This window comes from Pseudorca crassidens, chromosome 17, assembly GCF_039906515.1.
Source record: "Pseudorca crassidens isolate mPseCra1 chromosome 17, mPseCra1.hap1, whole genome shotgun sequence".
Taxonomy (NCBI): domain Eukaryota; kingdom Metazoa; phylum Chordata; class Mammalia; order Artiodactyla; family Delphinidae; genus Pseudorca; species Pseudorca crassidens.
In genome coordinates, this window is record NC_090312.1 from 42,932,759 (window position 1) to 42,951,754 (window position 18,996).

At 44.5% G+C, this 18,996-nt stretch overlaps 1 long non-coding RNA gene and 1 pseudogene across 1 annotated transcript; both read left to right on the top strand.

Moving 5' to 3' along the window:
- Positions 1-2,484: 2,484 nt before the first annotated feature.
- LOC137210164 (uncharacterized) lies at positions 2,485-17,316 on the top strand. Its single transcript, XR_010936289.1, has 3 exons — positions 2,485-2,725; positions 10,107-11,875; positions 14,843-17,316. It is a non-coding gene; the product is annotated as an uncharacterized lncRNA (long non-coding RNA).
- LOC137210161 (heterogeneous nuclear ribonucleoprotein A1 pseudogene) lies at positions 8,338-9,852 on the top strand (annotated as a pseudogene).
- Positions 17,317-18,996: the final 1,680 nt, after the last annotated feature.

Below are 18,996 nucleotides of genomic sequence, written 5' to 3' on the forward strand. Positions count from 1 at the left end.
TGCCTAGATAGAGAGCAATGCTCAGCATATAGGATAGGATGATTTTTCAAGTGAATGAATGAATGAATGAATGAACTAATCAAGTTTGGTGTCAAAGTTAGGTCTAATTCCAAAGCCCATAAACCTTCCAGATATCCACTGCTGTCTCTTACACACTCTTATTCCAACAGAAGAGACTGTCCTATTGCCAATTTCCTCAAAAACAAGAGTGAAGAAGCTGACGTTGTGAGAGGTGTTATTTCTGAATAAAAGTATGTGATTATAACCTTACTTTGAAAATTACCCAGCTGATAAACCAATCAAATAATCAAGTCAATCAAAGCTAAATTCATCGTGTGTATGTCAATGTTTACAGGTAAGTAAATTTGTATGAGTTTTAAGAAATGTAGGGAAGTGCCCCTCAGCTGTCCCAAAAGTCAATCTTGGGCCAAACTGTTTCAAATTATAGGCCACAACTTTTCACATATTTTTTAGAGAGAATTATTTTCCTAAGGTGACATTCCTTCATACATTTTTCAGAAGACAAATTCATGGGAAATAGCGGTCACATATCTGAAACTAATTATGAGAAGTTGAAAGGGAAGAGATTCAAAAATATTTGAGTCTGTTTCTGAAAACATTTGGAAAGGACATTTCATTATAAGAAAGATTTGAACCACAACAATCTATGTGTTTCCTGTCATGGAGGCAGGCACCATACTGATATTCAGATTCTTCCAAGTTCGGCTGGGAGCTGGGAAGCTGGATGGTCCATTAAAAAACATCGTAGATGGAAACAAATTTCAGGTCTGTCTGTAATTAAATTCAAGTTTGGAAAATCAGCTGGACCTTCTAAATATCAGTTTTCCCATCTGTAATATGGGATTAAAAGTGCCTGGTCTACTTAACTGACAGAGTTGTAGGCAATATAAATATAAAATGGAAAGAACTGTCAAAGCACTACACAAATGCAGTCTCATAAGCATTGTCTCTTCCCTAAAAGATGCTTCTCATCCATTCCCATCCAAACAGAAGAACAATCTTCAAGGAGACGAGTTGCTGTTGGGTTTTCTCTGTGTCATCATTTTTATTATTATTATTTTTTTTTTGCGGTACGCGGGCCTCTCACTGTTGTGGCCTCTCCCGTTGCGGAGCACAGGCTCCGGACGCGCAGGCTCAGCGGCCATGGCTCACGGGCCCAGCCGCTCCGCGGCATGTGGGATCTTCCCGGACCGGGGCACGAACCCGCGTCCCCTGCATCGGCAGGCGGACTCTCAACCACTGCGCCACCAGGGAAGCCCTCTGTGTCATCATTTTATAGAAACACAGAATTGAGTGACTCGTCAAGAATTCTCCAGGTCAGGCTGCCTTTAAGAACCCTGGAAAGAAAATTGTCTTCATTCACCTAGAGTCTACCTCTTGGAAGCTTCCAGATGGTCCTGAAGTTTTGAACTTCCATGAAGCTTCTAGAATCATATATCTCCTATAGATTTGAGTATATGACTTCCAAATCTTGAGGTGGAAGCCCCCATTATTATCTTTCCCAAAGTCAGGTTCAAGGAGGCTGTGGCCAGGATTACCTTTGGGAGTATCTTTCCAACCAGGGAGGCCCCTGAGACCTAGGGTTAAGCTTAGACTGCAGTGTTCTTCCTCTGGGCCCTACCTTGGGTTAAGGAGATGGTTTGAAATGGGCCTGGCTCCCAGGAAGCCAGCTGCCTTCTCCTGGCTGAGCAGTGCAGCTGCAGCTCTCTCTCGTGTTGCTAGGGGCAGATCTCCAGCTTTGGGCTAAAGTGGATAATGATCTCTGGTCAGGGCCTTCAGAATTCGGACACCCCTTGAATGGTTCTAAGTGCAAACTAAGATGAGTAGAGGGTGTGTAGGAGAGGACAGGTGGCATGCAGACAGCCAGGTTCACGTTTGAGGGTTACCTGGAGTAAGGTAACAGAGGGCAGTGGAGATGTTTGCCAACAAAAATAATAGTTACCATATATTTATTCAACCCTTCTTATGGGCCAGGAACTTTAAATATATCACCTCATTTAATCTTTATAACAGTATGAAGTATGATTAAAAAGCATTGTAGATGGAAACAAATTTAATCCTTCTAGGTAGATATCGTGGTACCCCTTTTACAGATGAGTAAACTGAGGCACAGAGTCTCATTTCCACAAAATATTTATTGATCACTTATCATTTTTCAGACACTGAGAATATAGTGACAAATACAGCACATTATTGTTGAAGAAGTAATGACCAAGAGGAGGTCACATAACTTCCCCAGGACATTGTCCCTGACAGGATTTAAGAGCCAGAATTTAAGAATAATCTGTATGCTGGAAGCCTTCCTACCTGGAAGCTTCATTCAGTCATTTGTTGGTTCATTCAGTCAAGAGTCAAGTATTGAGCACCTATTGTGTGCCGGGCAGGATGCCAGGGGTAGAGCAGATAAAACCATGAGTCATATCAGGCAGAGTCAGCTCCCACCTTCACAGAGCTTAAACCCTGTGCTGCCACAGGGGTGCGGTTCACCAGGGGAGAGCCGCTGTCCTCCCCTCCCAAGGAGCCCTGCCACTGATTTTAGGCTGCTCTCCAAGGCCCTAGTTCATGCCGGTTTTGTGGTTATGTCAGGCATCACAATGGGGACGTTTCTAGCTGATTTTTCTTTCCATTTATGGACAAAAACATTTTCTTTGGGAAAATGCCGGTTCTGGACAGATGAGATCATTCATAAGTGAGAGAAATATAAGTAAGTAAATTAAATAAAATAAAAGGGACAGAGATCCCGTATTTCCAAAGTGGGTACCCCTTGAGGTCCAGCCTCTGTCTCCGTGACACACATCCTCTGGGCTGAAGGTAGCAAAAGGGCCGGCTTTGTCCTGGGGCTGCGTCACAGACCACGCAGGATCCATGCTCATCACTGTGCCGTCAGCTGCCCACGCCTCACCTGGGCTCGAATCATATTTCTCTGACCCCATTAACAGGATTGTGTGGGATGTGTGTATATTTGATTAAGCGTGATTGCCACCGCAGGAAGCCGAGCTCTCTGCGCAAAAGCCCTGCTCCCTGCTGAAATCTTAGGGGTTAGCAGCTCACTAGCTCCATCTGTTGACTACTCCCCGCAACTGTCATTGCCTCGCCAAGAACCCTCTTAAGCGTCCCAGAGGCTCTGATTCTCTTCGTTCTAATTTCCTTTAGCTTTTGACCTCAGAGTTAATTGTAGGATTAAATTATATATGACTAACCCTTGCACTGCTGACAGTAATTTTGTATTTCTTCTTAGTATTCAGAAAGGAAACTGTTGGTGCCATTCTTAATTTTTTTTTAATTTTACTGAAGTATAGTTGAATTACCATGTTAATTTCTGCTGTACAGCAAAGCGACTCAGTTATACATATATATTCCTTTTCATATTCTTTTCCATTATGTTTTATCACAGGATATTGAATATAGTTCCCTCTGCTGTACAATAGGACCTTGTTGTTTATCCATCCTATATATAATAGTTTTCACCTGCTAATTCCAAACTACCAATCCTTCCCTCCCCCATGCCCCTCTCCTTTGGCAACCACAAGTCTGTTCTCCATCTCTGTGAGTCTGTTTCTGTTTTGTAGATATGTTCATTTGTGTCGTATTTTAGATTCCACATATAAGTGTTATCATGTGGTATTTGTCTTTCTCTTTCTGGCTTACTTCGCTTAGTATGATCATCTCTATTTGCATCCATGTTGCTGCAAATGATGCCATTATTTCCTATTCATACAACAAAGGTGGACTGATGTTTGTGTGGTTAGGGTCCTGACAGAAAAGCTGTAGTCATTGTCACACCTATTACTTTTGTCACATCTCCTGGCTGTTGTCCTATATCCTGGCTTTCACCACCTTTCTGGTGTCCCTAAAAAGCCCGTTCACACGCCCCTCCACTCTCAGTGATGGCTGTATATTCCCTCCTTTTCTGGGGTTTGTCTGGGATGTCTCACCATAGCACTGAAATGTTCTCTTTGTTATTTACCCAACTCTTTTCTGTTATTCTCCCAAGTTTTGTCTGCATGTCACATCTCAAGCCAGTCAGTATTTTGATGTATGGAAGAATGGATATCTACCCATCTCAGCCTCTATTTTTCCATAACAAATAGGTACCAGTGATGAAGATGGAATTTTTCTTAAAGTGCTTTTAGGTCAAATTTAGCCTTGATAGGCTGGGTTGCCAGATTTAGGCTTAATAACGTAAGGGAAAATTCTTAGCCTATTTCCCGGCACAAAACAAAATTTAATAAATGTTTATTTTCTTCCTTCCTTGGAAGAAGTTACTTAGCCTAGACTGCCTTAGAGAGTCTCCATTCTTAGATATACATGAGCCTGAACTCAGGATGAGAGCAATCAGAGTTCTGCACATGGGCATCTCCACCTTTCCGAAGCAAACCAGTATGGCAGATCTTGTGAGATAACAGAATCTTGGAGCGAAAATGGCCCTTTAAGATCACCTCTATTGACCCTTAGGCAATTTTAAAGGCTTTAAAATAGATTAGTAATGTTAAAAGTAAGCAGACAGTGAGGTGATGGTCATTGCTGGAAGCTCTCACCTTGGTGTTTTTCTTGAGCAGTCTCCAGCGAGCTAACCATGTTGATTCATTGTGCCCAAGAATGATCCCCTTCCCAAGAAATGATCCACTTCTCCCAAGAGCTGATCTGCTTCCCTAGGGTTCGTCTCCTTTGATATATCAGTTGTTTTTTTAAAAAAATTGCCACTGACTTAGGGTGGTCCTTAAAGAGACACTGCAGGCCTCTTGTGAGATCCCGTAAGTTTTAAATTGGGACAACTCCCTTCAGAAACCACAGTGCATCTAAACACAGGTATGCCAAACAAGAGGGGGCTTGGCCTACGGCAGAAAGCACAGCTTTTGGAGTCAGGTACACCTGGATGTGAGTTTGGAGCCTGACACTTTCTGGTTGTAGAACCTAGTGTCAGGGAAGACAGCAACTTCTCTGACCCTCGATTTCCAAATCTGCAAAATGGGAGAGTAATACCTATCACTGGAGATTGCTGGGGAAGTAAAATGACTTCATGTATGCAAAGTGCCTCGTACATAATAATCACCAAGTGCCATTCATTTACACTCCTTGTGGCACATTCGAACATCACAGTGTCAGACAGTCTCAAAAGAGATGTTATTGACTCCCTATCATGTCACTGAGAGTGGGAAAGGGTTTCGGAGAAGGCTTTGCTAACAACACAAACTATAATTTTTTTCATGGTCGTCTACAACCACTGACAGAAATAGATTTCCTGATAGATACAATAAGAAGGCAAAAGAAGGGCACTTTGCTGTTGTCTTAAATGTTGAATTCCACTTCTGCTGTGTTACTAAATACGCCTTGTCTTGCTTGGAACTATAGTTACACAAGATTTTCTCTTTTAATTTGCTACCGTATTTTTAGCATCTCTCACGTATTTTATTAGGTGTCTTACATACATTTTTCTCACTTAAGACTCCCAATAATCTACGGAAGGAGTGTTGTTTTTCCAAGATTACAGATGAATCTCAGAGAAATTAAGTGACTTTTCTGAGGTGACACAGGCTTACCTGACACGAAGCTCCCTCTGCATTTTGGAGTGTGTGTGTGTGTGTGTGTAAGGCTGGCTTTTTTATGTGCATGTCACTATGTTTAGCAGGCATGAACTGTGAGTTCTTTTTCCCATGACGAAGGTGATTGGTGCTCAACAGCTTTTTCTTGTATAAATCAATCTTCTCTTTCTCTTCAGACCTTACTTGTAATCAGCACCGGGTCTGTGATATAGCTAGCAAAGTCCAAGTTTGGAATTTTCCTCTCTCGGCAAAGTACTCATTTTCAATTTTGCTCCGCTAACCATGTAGGATGAAGGGAAGGGTCATGTACAGTCTCTTCTTACCAACCTTGTACTGTCCGGCCCTTATCTACCCTCCAGCCTCCATACTAACTACTCTCCCCCAGGTTCCCTACTTTCCAGCGACACTGGGCTTCTTCCAATTCTTGATGGTGCCATGATTCTTGGGCTCTTCACATGTTGCTCCATCTGCTCGGAGCACCGGCCCCTTCTACCTATTCTTCAAATCTTAGCTAAAATGGAACTTCCTCCAGAAACCACCCTTGGCCCCCTGTTTCAGTTATCTAGTGCTGTAGAACAAACCTCCTCAAAAGTTAGGGGCTTCAAACCACCACCATTCATTTGTTTGTGAGTCTGCGATGGAGTTGGGCTTGGTGGGGACAGCTCAGCTCTGCTCCACGTGGCATTCGCTGGGCTAGCTGGCTGAGGCCGGAGGATCCCAGGTGGCTTCACTTATATGTCAGGCACCTCAGCTGAGATGGCCGGCTGGGACTCACTCTCTCCCCACGAAGATTTCACTAGTGGGACTTCTCTACGCGGTGGTTGACTTCTAAGACGGTGAAAATGGAAGCCACAAGGCACCCTAAGGACTATGCTTGGCAGTCATATGGTGTCCCTTTTGTCACATTCTGCTGATCAGAGCAAATCACAGGGCCAGCACAGATCAAGAGGAGGGAAAGTAGACTCCATTTCTTGGAGTGACAAGTGCTTAGAGGATTGGAAGGAAAAGCCGGTGGCTGTCTTTGCAGCGAACTTCCACACCCTCCCAGACTAGATAGTTCTGACTGTTATATAGAGCACCACACCCTTCTTTGTAAAACTAAGAGCACTTGTAAGTGCTTATTCAATGTCTGTCTACATTCTCCTGTCACCTCCCACACCAGCCTGTAAAATCTATTAGAACAGAAATCCTGTCTGTCATGTTTATTGCTAATTATAAATACGGAGTGAACGAATGAATGAATAGGTGAGCGTACTGTAGTCCAGACACACAATACAAAGCAGTTCTCACACATGCAATAAGTGTAGTGTTCCTTTCTTGTTGATCATAAGCTTGACATTTAAAGTCCTGTGGCCCTCCCGTCTCCTCTGGAAATATTGACGTGCATGTCATGAGGATTGAAATTTGGCAATCTCTAAAGGCGCAGAAAAGCTTATGGTCCTTTAGACAGCTTGGAAAATTCTGACTTCTCTAGGAGGAAAAGGCAACGATCCTGTTGTCAGCAATCTTTCTTAAAGTTTTTGTGACTTGTTTTGGGTGCCTGCAAAGCTGTTACTGCAATGTTAGAATATCTTGCCTTGTTGATGTTTGTCTAGAAGTGACTGTTTTGGAAACACACAGGAAAATCCCTTCGCCCTTCCCCATCTGTCTTTTTTGTTCTAAATATTAACAAAAACCAGAAGGGGATTTCAAGAGAATAGCAAAACCAAACATGGCTATGTAGCATTCATGGGAGTTTGTTTTAGAAACTCACATTTCAAATGCTAAATTAATTGCAGATTTATGCAAGGGAAAAAGAGAAATTTCTTAGAACCAGAAAAAAAAAAAAAAAAGTAAGCCAGGGAAATCAATCAACGTGCATTTTTTTGATGTTCTTTTCCATGAAAACAGAACAGGATGTGAGGCACAGGGAAATTGGGACTTTTTCAGCCAGAGCAAGTCTTAAAAAATCTGGTTTTGACCTATGAGTCATTTGATGCACAGATGCCAAATCTGGGGCCTCACTGGTCCCTGCCCATCTCCTTGGCCTTCATCTGCCTGAGCAACTGAGCCAGGCCAAGGCAGACGACAAGCAGAAGTTGGATTAGCAGCCACTCTTGCATTGTGTCTCCCATGCTCATCTCCATGTTAATTATGCTTAGGTGCCAGGAGTGTTTGCAAGCATTTCTAAGAATAAATGAATGCCTGTTGGTAATAATGGTTCATCGCAAACTTTGAAAAACAGCTTAATAAGGAAGAACTCTGATTTGTTTCAAATTCCTGTTAAAAAATATATATATATATATATATACACACACACACACACATATGTTTGTGTATGTGTGTATGTGTATGACTTTTCTTTTTCAGCAACTTGAAAAGATAGTCTGGAAATAGAAGAATGAGGCAAGCATGGCCTCTTAGCATCCCAGAATAAATACAGCATCTCAGAGCTGAGAAAGGCATGTTTTTCATTTGGATTTCTAGGCCTAAGTTTATCATTTATTTCTTTATAAATACATATAAACAAAGTTTCTAGGCAACCATCATGAAATAAAGCAACTAGCTCTGAAAAGCAGAATAATGATGTTCATTTTATTCTTATTTTTTGCTACTTAGAAAATCTCTCCCACTCTATACTCACCAACCGCCCCACCCCACTTTCCTTGATAAAAACAATAGTAGTTAATAGGTTTTTTTTTACCACCAAACAGGGAAAATTTTCTTGGGCCTCAACACATTATCAGAGGCAAATGCCTTCACAAAATTCCATCAAGGTAGCGCCCTAGAGATACGTTCGGTAGCTTACTTCTTTCTGCTCGTGGACGCCGCCGAGTAAGCATCGTTGACGTCTCCCCCCACCCTCCACTGCCGTTATGTCTAAGTCAGAGTCACCCAAAGAGCCCGAACAGCTGCGGAAGCTCTTCATCGGAGGTTTGAGCTTTGAAACAACTGATGAGAGTCTGAGGAGCCATTTTGAGCAGTGGGGAACGCTCACAGATTGTGTGGTAATGAGAGATCCAAACACCAAGCGCTCCAGAGGCTTCGGGTTTGTCACATATGCCACTGTGGAGGAGGTGGATGCGGCCATGAATGCAAGGCCACACAAGGTGGATGGAAGAGTTGTGGAACCAAAGAGGGCCGTCTCAAGAGAAGATTCTCAAAGACCTGGTGCCCACTTAACTGTGAAAAAGATTTTTGTTGGTGGCATTAAAGAAGACACTGAAGAACATCATCTAAGAGATTATTTTGAACAGTATGGGAAAATTGAAGTGATTGAAATCATGACTGACCGAGGCAGTGGCAAAAAGAGAGGCTTTGCTTTTGTAACCTTTGATGATCATGACTCTGTAGACAAGATTGTCATTCAGAAATACCACACTGTGAATGGCCACAACTGTGAAGTAAGGAAAGCCCTATCTAAGCAAGAGATGGCTAGTGCTTCATCCAGCCAAAGAGGTCGAAGTGGTTCTGGAAACTTTGGTGGTGGTCGTGGAGGTGGTTTTGGTGGGAATGACAACTTTGGTCATGGAGGAAACTTCAGCGGTCGAGGTGGCTTTGGTGGCAGCCGCGGTGGTGGTGGATATGGTGGCAGTGGGGATGGCTATAATGGATTCGGTAATGATGGTGGTTATGGAGGAGGCGGCCCTGGTTACTCTGGAGGAAGCAGAGGCTATGGAAGTGGTGGACAGGGTTATGGAAACCAGGGCAGTGGCTATGGCGGGAGTGACAGCTATAACAACGGAGGAGGCGGAGGCGGCTTTGGCGGTGGTAGTGGAAGCAATTTTGGAGGTGGTGGAAGCTACAACGATTTTGGCAGTTACAACAATCAGTCTTCAAATTTTGGACCCATGAAAGGAGGAAACTTTGGAGGCAGAAGTTCTGGCCCCTATGGTGGTGGAGGCCAATACTTTGCCAAACCCCGAAACCAAGGTGGCTATGGTGGTTCCAGCAGCAGCAGTAGCTATGGCAGTGGCAGAAGGTTTTGATTACTGCCAGGAAACAAAGCTTAGCAGGAGAGGAGAGCCAGAGAAGTGACAGGGAAGCTACAGGTTACAACAGATTTGTGAACTCAGCCAAGCACAGTGGTGGCAGGGCCTAGCTGCTACAAAGAAGACATGTTTTAGACAATACTCATGTGTATGGGCAAAAAAACTCGAGGACTGTATTTGTGACTAATTGTATAACAGGTTATTTTAGTTTCTGTTCTGTGGAAAGTGTAAAGCATTCCAACAAAGGGTTTTAATGTAGATTTTTTTTTTTTTTGCACCCATGCTGTTGATTGCTAAATGTAATAGTCTGATCGTGACGCTGAATAAATGTGTCTTTTTTTTAAAAAAAAAAAAAAAAAAAAAAAAAGGTAGCACCCTAAATTGGTGAGTCTTTCCAACCAAAACATAAATCAAAGACTGCCAGTGATTTCACTGGCTTCTGACATCATGTGCCTCAGCGCAGGTTTCTTTCATCACTGCATGGTTGCCTAGCAACCAGCCCCACTCCTTCCTGCTCTTTTGCTTACATTGGTCCTCACAGGGTTTTTTTTCTGTTTGTTTTGCCCCACAGGAGCAGGATCTGAACACCCAGTACCTGCAAGGATGGCTTAGAAGTTGTCCAGGATAGTGTGGCAGTCCTCAGATGCCGAGCTGTGGAGTCTCTCCCTCATTTGGGAAATGACAGAGAGCCACTGTTATTCTGAAGCAGCGACAGGATCAGAGCTTGCTCCTGCTGAGGAAGTTGTGAGTAACAGACCACAGCCATGACCATCAGAATGGGAAAGAGGGTGCAGATGAGACTCACGTGCCTGCGGGAGAAGCAGTGCCAGGCTGCGAGGGCCCTGGAGATACCAACGGTGTGGGCATAGCTTCAGACCTAGGGGCGGGGCCGTCTACAGGAGCAGCGAGTCAGGAAGATGTGTGCCAAGTCAGACATAATGAATCTGAAGTGTCAGAGGAACAGAGAGGCCAAGATGCCCACATTTTTTCCCCTAAGTGTCCTCCAGGAGGTCTGTCACCAGAGAGGCTATTCCAGAACAGGAACTTTACTCGGTGACTTCCTTCAAATCATAAAGATACTGCAAGGAAGTGGACACATTGGGACAGCTGTTAGTGATTTCCTCAGAAGCCCCACCATGCCACCACCCACCCCCAGGGCTGTCACATGACCCAGGCTGATCCGAGCGTAGCACCTCCTCCCACTGGCCCCATGATTGGTCCAAGCTGGGCAGGGGTCCTTGGCAGAGGAATCAAATTCCCTGGAAATGTCTTCAATGGAAGCTCAAAGAACAAAGGTTTTTATCTGGAAAGATTTGAGTCTAGAGCATGTTCCCTGCTATTGAACGCTGCCCATCTTCAGAAGCAGAGAATGAAACCAATTTTCAGAGTCAGCAAAGAAGAGAACCTGACAGTGCTGGTGGTGATCCAGTCATTGAACCCAGCCAGCTCTGAGGCGAAGCTTTTCCTTGGCTGGGCTCCATGAGCTAACAAGAGTCCCTTTTTGGATGAAGCAATTCAAGTTGAGTTTCTATCACTTGCAACTTAAGGAGTCCTGAGCAGTATCGTATTGCCATCTTGATTTGACAGAGAGGGGAAATGATGCTCAGAGAAGTTAGCTAAATCCCTTGTGATCACAAGAACACATTAGGGTACAAGCTTTGGAACCTGAGTTTGCCTGGACCCCAAAGCCAGTGTTCTTTTCTTTATACCATTCTGCCTCTCAACTTGTCCCACAATTGTGATGCTCAAGAGAAGAGGTAAATAAACAGGTGTGTCTGGATCTCTGCACACTGTGCGTAATCCTCTAGTGAAACCATCTGTGACATTTTTAAATGCCCGATGCTGTGGAAAACAGGAGATCTGCTCATTTTACAAATATTCTCCATTCTTTTTTCAGTGATAAGTCTTCCACCTGCTCCAGCTTTACAAACAAAACACCTACTTTCAGCTTGAGAAGAACCGTCAGACAGGCTATTTGCAGTTTGCCACTTAGAGGGAGTGTGAGAGAACTTTGTGTTTTGGGGCACAATTCTTCACTAAGGACCGGGGTGGAGAAGGGGGAAGATGCTCTAAATGGGGCAGCCATCCACCTTCCAGCTTGAGAAGAACAGGAGCTGACGCGGTTGAAGAGAGTGTGGCTGGGGATTCAGGATTGCATAACATCATGAAACCTTCTCTCTAGAACATTCTTGTTAGCATGTGTTGGTTCCAGCAAAGACAACTTCTGAGCTTGTTTGTTCCAAATTTCAGATTCACAGAAGATAGATACTGCTTCATACAGGACGGATCAGAGGACAAATCCTAAATTACCCACCCACGGAGGGGGCCAGGGTCACACAGGTTAGCGGGACCATAGGGGCCAGAGGAGAGAGGGTGGTGGTGAGTCAAACAGACATCCTAGGAGAGGTCCACTGCAGCATGATGGTGGCCCAGAGGTGGTGATAACATACTCTCTAGCTCTGCGGCAGGGCCGTGGGAGGACCAAGAGATCATGGCAGATGTTACTTGCCTGTGAGCAAATGTGAGACACAACCTGGAGACCCAGCAACATGAAGGATGAGGCAGCTAGTGTGGTTAAAAATGAATAGTAATCGTTTTCAGTTACTCAGCCTGCATGTACACAGCCCCGTCCTCAGCTCTTACTTGTGCTATCTCATTTAATCCTCACCACCACCCGATACAATAGGCACTACTGCACTGGACAAGTGAGTAAACCAAGGATGGAGAGACTGAGCGACTTTCCCAAGTGTACACGCAGGGGAGAGCAACGTCTTGGCTTGGAAGCCAGACACTTCAACTCCAGAGGCCGTGTGCCTTACAGTATTTTGCTCAGCAAATGGGGCAATGAAATATGGGTATTGCTCTTACTGGGGCCCCATCTGAAGCCACAGATCACAGTCAGGCCTGCTGGGGGCATCTGGCTTGTGTTCTGTTGTTGCTTTAGATCAGCCTTATTCACCACTTGACAAAACACGTCCAAGGAGTAGTTAATCACTCAGAAATACTTTACTCTTCAGAATCCACATATGTCCTCACATATGAAACCGTCCACATCCTTGTGGCTACAACAACCTTTCTCTGTTGTAACCCATAATGATGATACCATTACATCCCATAGCATGCAATCACTCTGTCTCATGTACAGATACTCAACTGTGTCATCCAGGGGCTTGTCCAAAGGGCACCTAAGTCTGGACTCGTATATTCACAGAACCACCCGGTCCTTTCTAGAGGAGGGCATGGTGTACACCTGCTGGGATTTTGTGTTTATTTAGAAGTTGCTGCTACTGTTGTTTTTAGTTCTTCCTCTGGCATTCGTCTTAATGGTCCGAATAGCAGTTACTTTTGAACTAGACCTTACCATGCTGATATACATCTGCTAGAGGCTTTCCTAAGTCAACAAGTATGGATTTGTACACACACATCCAGAGTCAGGAATGGGGCTGGAGGGTGAAGAAGCAGCTTGTGCAGGTGGGTTTTAAACAGATACACCACCAGAGGGAGCTATACAGGAATGCCTTCAGGGAATGGAGCAATTCATATTCACAATCCCAGGAGAGTCAATGAGTAAGGTCTTTATCCAAGAAAGACTGTGGTCTGGGGCTACATTTCTGTCATGAAGAAGATTTGCCATCTAATTCCTGCATGTTTAGCTAATTATATTTTCTCAGCTCCCCTTAATTATACAGACCAGATTCTTTATGACTAGAAATAAACTCAAAAACAGAAAGAGCATCAAAGACAAATCATCTGTGACGAAGGGTCATAAATTGAAAGAAAACAACAAATTAAGTAGTCCAGTCACAGTCACAATTCACTTGTCGCAGTTCACCTTCTGAATTCAATTAGTTTTAGCACTGACTGTTATGATAAGCCTTTTTTTAAATTGGAGGCAAAGGGGCTTCCCTGGTGGTGCAGTGGTTGAGAGTCCGCCTGCCGATGCAGGGGACACGGCTTCGTGCCCCAGTCCGGGAAGATCCCACATGACGTCGAGCGGCTGGGCCCGTGAGCCATGGCCGCTGAGCCTGCGCCTCCAGAGCCTGTGCTCCGCAACGGGAGAGGCCACAATAGTGAGAGGCCCGCATACGGCAAAAAAAAAAAAAAAAAAAAAAAAAATTGGAGGCAAAGTATTTTGGTTTTTTTCTTTTCTTTTTTGAATAAGCAGTAAAGGAAGATATCAATGCTAATTTCCATCTCCCCGGCAATAATCAGGATTTCCTGTTAGTGTGTTTTCTCCTGGACTCTTCTCTAATTGTTTATGTGGGTGATGATACCCTATCTGAAGGACACATTTCCCTTATACCTTCCGATCAGCCAGGCTTGTGTGAGGCCTTACAAGACATTGTAAAAAGCACCGGGCTTGGATTTTGTTGGCCTACATTTGAATCTCTACTCTGTTCCCTGTTATGTGGCTGACTTTGGAAAAGCCATGTAAAGTGCCCTGCAAATGGGATTAGCAAACCCTGTTTCACACATGTGCTCGTTCATTTATTCTACAAATATTTTACTAGATTCCTTCTAAGTGCCAGACACCTGGGCAAAGCTCTGGTCTAAGGCGGCTCACAAAGAAGTAAACAGACAATTAAAATATGATATAGTATAATAAGGAGCATGTCCCGGAAGTACAGGGTGCTCTGGGATCATGGCACGCAGGAGTCAGGGATGGCTTCCTGGAAGAGGTGATGACTAAACTGCAATCTGAATGGTAAGAAGGCATTAATCGGGCAAATAGGAGTTTGGGGTGTGGGTCAATGTGTTGGAAGTTTGGGGAGGTAGAAGCAGTTTTCTAGTCAGAGAAAGTGTTCTGTCCAAAAGCTCCCTGGCTGAAGCGAATGAAATACATTTTAGATTAAAAAAAAAAAAGTTCAATAAGCTGAAGTTTGGATGAAACAGATAATTTGGAGGGGACATAATTAAAGGTGAGGTGGGAGAGCTTGGCGAGGACTTTATATACCATGTGAGGGAGTCAGAGCTGATACCACGGACAGTGGGGAGCCACTCAATGTAACCAGGTGCATGCTGTGTTCAGATTTGCCCTGGAAATGGTGAGTGCTAATAATATGAGCTGTTACTCACACACTGCATTCCTTTAGCCAACATAGCCTGCACTGTTGTCAACAGTGGTTGCTATCTAAGAACCAATTTCCAAGAGAAGAAGGAAAAGAAAGAGAAGGCTGGCCGGGGAGGGGCGGTGTGACAGTTGCCAGTGGTCATTTGGAATCAATACTCCTTTACTTGAACCCTTCACCCCAGTGGTCGCTGTGGAGTCCAACTGTGACTTTCATCTTTTTCCTTCCCTAAAACCAGAGACCGAGAAAAGATTGAAGGAGAAAGACAGGCAGATCTCCCTAAATCTGCCCAGAAGCACAGAATCCAGAGACTCAGGGCTCCAGGTCATCGCTGGTCCTGTCCTGTTGGGAGAATTTCTGCTGTTTAGGTAACCCCCCGGGAGTCACGTGAGTGGGATCATCGCGTTAGAGGCCAGGCTCCACTCACCTCACACATGACGCCCGGAGACTTGCTGCTCTCAGGATCTCTTTCAGCACAGGACCAGGTCATCAGACGGGAGAAGAAGACTACAATTCGTGTGGTATGTTCTTGAAGAGGCCACCCCTCATTTCTCCTCATTACACTCTCCACATCTCATGTCTTCGTTGTTAAAGAGGAGGGAGATGGGAGGGAGGGTGTGAAGAAAATGGTAGACATTGCCATCTTTTCTAGCTCACACATCCCATGATTCTTGCATTTGGTGAACCTGTCCAAAACAGCTCAGTAGGAGCCAGTGTCTCCGATTCTCCTGGGAAAATCGCTACCTTCATAGGGTGCTGGAAAGCGCACTGCACCAGTCCCAGCCAGATGTCTACCTGGGGATGAAGCCACAGAAGCACCAGCAGGAAGACAGAGATAGTGCCATGGGACCTCTTGAAATATTAATTGAGGCATTTTCCCTTCTCATCACTAGAACCAGACCAGACTTACTGTGCTAAGGAAGGGAAAACACAAAGGAACCCCAAGAGAACAGTTCCATTCTTGACTTTGAGTTCCAAGAGTCTTCAAGTCATGGTTCTCAGTTGCAAGAACCAAGCAATAGGGTGGGAATTGGGAAGGGGTAGATTTCTTTGGATTCAAAAAGCTTAGCTTTAAATATCTGGTGCCAAACCTAGAGGATTCAGAGCCTAGAACAGAGGTCAGCAAACTCTTCTGTAAAGGGCCAAAGTCCTCATCTCAATGACTCAACCCCGCCATTGTGCAGGCAGCTCCCAGACAGTAAGTAGACAAATGAGTGAGCTGTGTTCCAATGTAACTTCATTCACAAAAACAGGCTTCAACCAGATTTGCCACATGAGCCCTAACCTAGGGTGTTTTTTGGAAACCAGAGAATAGGAAAGAATAAGGTCCTTTTCTCTTATTGGTCTGGGGGCAAAGTTTTAGAAGGGAATGGAACAGGAAAGCAAGAAAACTGAAATGCTAGTGTAGCCTTCATCTCTTTGCCCTCACCTGAGTGGACAAGGGAGGTGGTAATAAAATCCTGGATGGGCTTGGAGATTTTGAAACAGAGGGCCTTGTACCCATTATTCTTCCTAACTGTAGGAGGAAACAGTCCTAAAGAATACCCCACATCATCATAGGATGGCCAGAGGAGAGCAGAAAAGGCAGTGTGGTGAGTTTAGCAGAGAGGGTCTGGGTCAGCCCTCCCACACCCCCAGGTCTTCCTTGCCTCCCACAGTACAAAGGGAAAATCTGAACTTTCCACATGCCCAAGTAGGGGTGTGGAAGGAGTCTTGGAGAGTCCTGGTCTGGTCAAGAGGATGGCGAGGAGTGAAGAGAGCAGACCCCATAGCAGAGCCAGCAGGTGCAATGCACAGAGGGAAATCACTTTGGTCGGAGCCAAGTGGATGTTGGTCTGCAGAAGACCTCACCCGGCTCCCAGGCAGTCCTCAAGATTGGCCTTGCTAAAAGAAGGGACAAGTAACATCAGTGATGGGTGCCCGGGGAAGAGAATCCGTGGAGCTCAGCTTCTTCCCCGGCACCATCACATGTGTGATGATATACTAACTCCTCGGCTTAGGTTCCTGCTGGGCAAGAGGAAAGAAGAGAAAGAGGGAATCAGAGATTGTCTGGGGATTGAAATATTAATTGAGGCATTTTCCCTTCTCATCATTAGTACCCAGAGGGACATAGGGTCTAAACTGGAATCACCTGGAATTGGCAAGATTAGGTTTTCTATCACAGCGTGAGAAGAGGCTCTTTGAGAATGATCCTAAGTTCAAGTACAGGGAAACAAAGTTATATTTGGGAGCATCAGACTTTGTGACTATGAAGTTGAACTTAGGTGTTTAGAATAAGAAGGGAGAAACCAACGCAAGAGCATGAAAATGTGCACAGGTCCCTAAGGTAGACAGTGTTTGCACCTCAGGGACACATTCAAGTCTGTCCTGGGCTTCAGCTTACATAGACGGTCACCTCGACCCCATCACTGAGGCCTGACGGAATTTGAAGTAGGCGTAATTTTTGAGTGGAGGATTGCAAGGCCTCAGAGGCTAAGGTGTAGAGTCTTTCCAAAGTCTGTGGGTTCAGCTGGTCCATACCTGCAAGTGTGTCCAGCCTGTGTAGGTGTCCTCACTTCAAACAAACATTGACATCTCGGGTTCAGAGACGGGGAGGCCCTGAGTGCTTAGAGTTTCCAGCAAATTTCTTTTCACAGCTTATGATTCACAGGGTAAGTAATTATCCAGCATCTGACACGGGGCTTGCATGTTGCAGTTTGAATAAATTAATTAGTTAATGAATACCTCTACCATTTCCTCCTGGTTCAGTTATTTGCTCATCTTGTCATTGTCTCATAGCAATTATGCCGCACTGTAATTATTTGTTGAGCTCTTTGTCTCCCCAGGTGAACTCAAGAGCAAGGACTGTGCCTTTATTATTTTTAGCTTCTATTTATGCAAACAGATAAAACGTAAAACGAATTTCCAAATACTCGATCCATCACTGTTTCCTGAGAGAGAGGCAGGAGTTCAGGGACAACTGAGTGGCTGGCTCAGGGCTGACTGAGTCCCGGCAGGGTGGGTGACAGGGCTTGTCTTCTGCCAGCCACATACCGCTGTCTTTCCCAAGTTCCATTTCACAACCTGTTTTAAATACGTAGATCCATAGTTTAAAACATTGAAGACACTGTCTTAGATGGCACATTTATAGCATTTTAAGGTATTTTTGTGTTTTCATTCTATCTCAGTTTATTTCCACAAAAGGACTCTCAAAATTTGGATCGGTGATGCTCAACACTGAACTTTACACAGAAAATGTACAACTGATGTGAATTGATTGGGGATGAATAACCTGCTCCATCACAAGGAAGAGTTAAGACAATTTTTGCTGAGAACATAGCATAGACTTATCACTAGCATCACAAAACAGTCCCCACTAACTACAATAGTTAGAGGTAGAACTAGATGATAAATCCTTGTGGTTACACTGGGACTAACTGGGTAATCTAGAATAATCTCCCCACCTCAACATCGCTAACTTAATCACAACAGCAAGTCCCTTTTGCCACGTATGGTAACATATTCACAGGTCCCAGAGATTAAGACATGGAAAACTTGGGGGTGGGGGGGGGATTATTTAGCCTATAATGCCACCCTTGACATGATGTCAGAACCAGAGCAAGCCTGCCACAGGAAGGCATCCCTTGATCTGCCTGACCCTGGATGAGAAACTCAAGGTCTAGAACAACCAGAAAAATAAGCAGCTATAGCTCTTCTCATCCTTTCCTCTCCCTTTGCTCCACCTTGTTCTACATTCAGTCCGAGATTGTCAGAACACAATTAGAAAACAAGTGAGATTGGGAGTGGGGGACCAGCAGAGGCACACTGCACCCTGGGAAATGTATTTCCTACAAGTAAAGTGCTGTGGGAAGGGCTGGTGACCAGGGGACCCTAATAGAAGTGCACTCTGGTAGTTGTAGGCTGTTGTGTCCTAGCTCTGCCAGAGAATCTGAGGACCAGGTAATGGGGATAGGGATGCAGCCTGCCTCTAGTCAGGAGAACTGACTAAGATAAAAGACAGCTAGAGAGGGTATTGTGCACACCCTCCTGCCATTTATCTAAGGAGCTGAAAGGGGGCTTTGGTCTCTTCTTTTGGTTTGGCTTCTTTCAGTCTGGGAGTCCACCTAAACAGTCTAGAGAGATCTTTTCATATCTGACCCACAACTGAGAGCTAAATTCAAGTTCTATCCCTTGGCATTCCTAGGTCCAAGCCAAACAAGGAATAAGGATTTCCACTGATGTTATGAAAGATAAGGTAATTAGGACCAATCCACCCACTGAGGACAACCAAAAAAGCTGGAAGAAAAAACATTTTTTAAAGCATCAAAGAACAAACAAGTTAGTGAGGAATTTCTGGGTTCAAATCTAGGGAAGGATAAGAACTCAAAGAGGTAAGCCCAGTGTTCAAAGCTC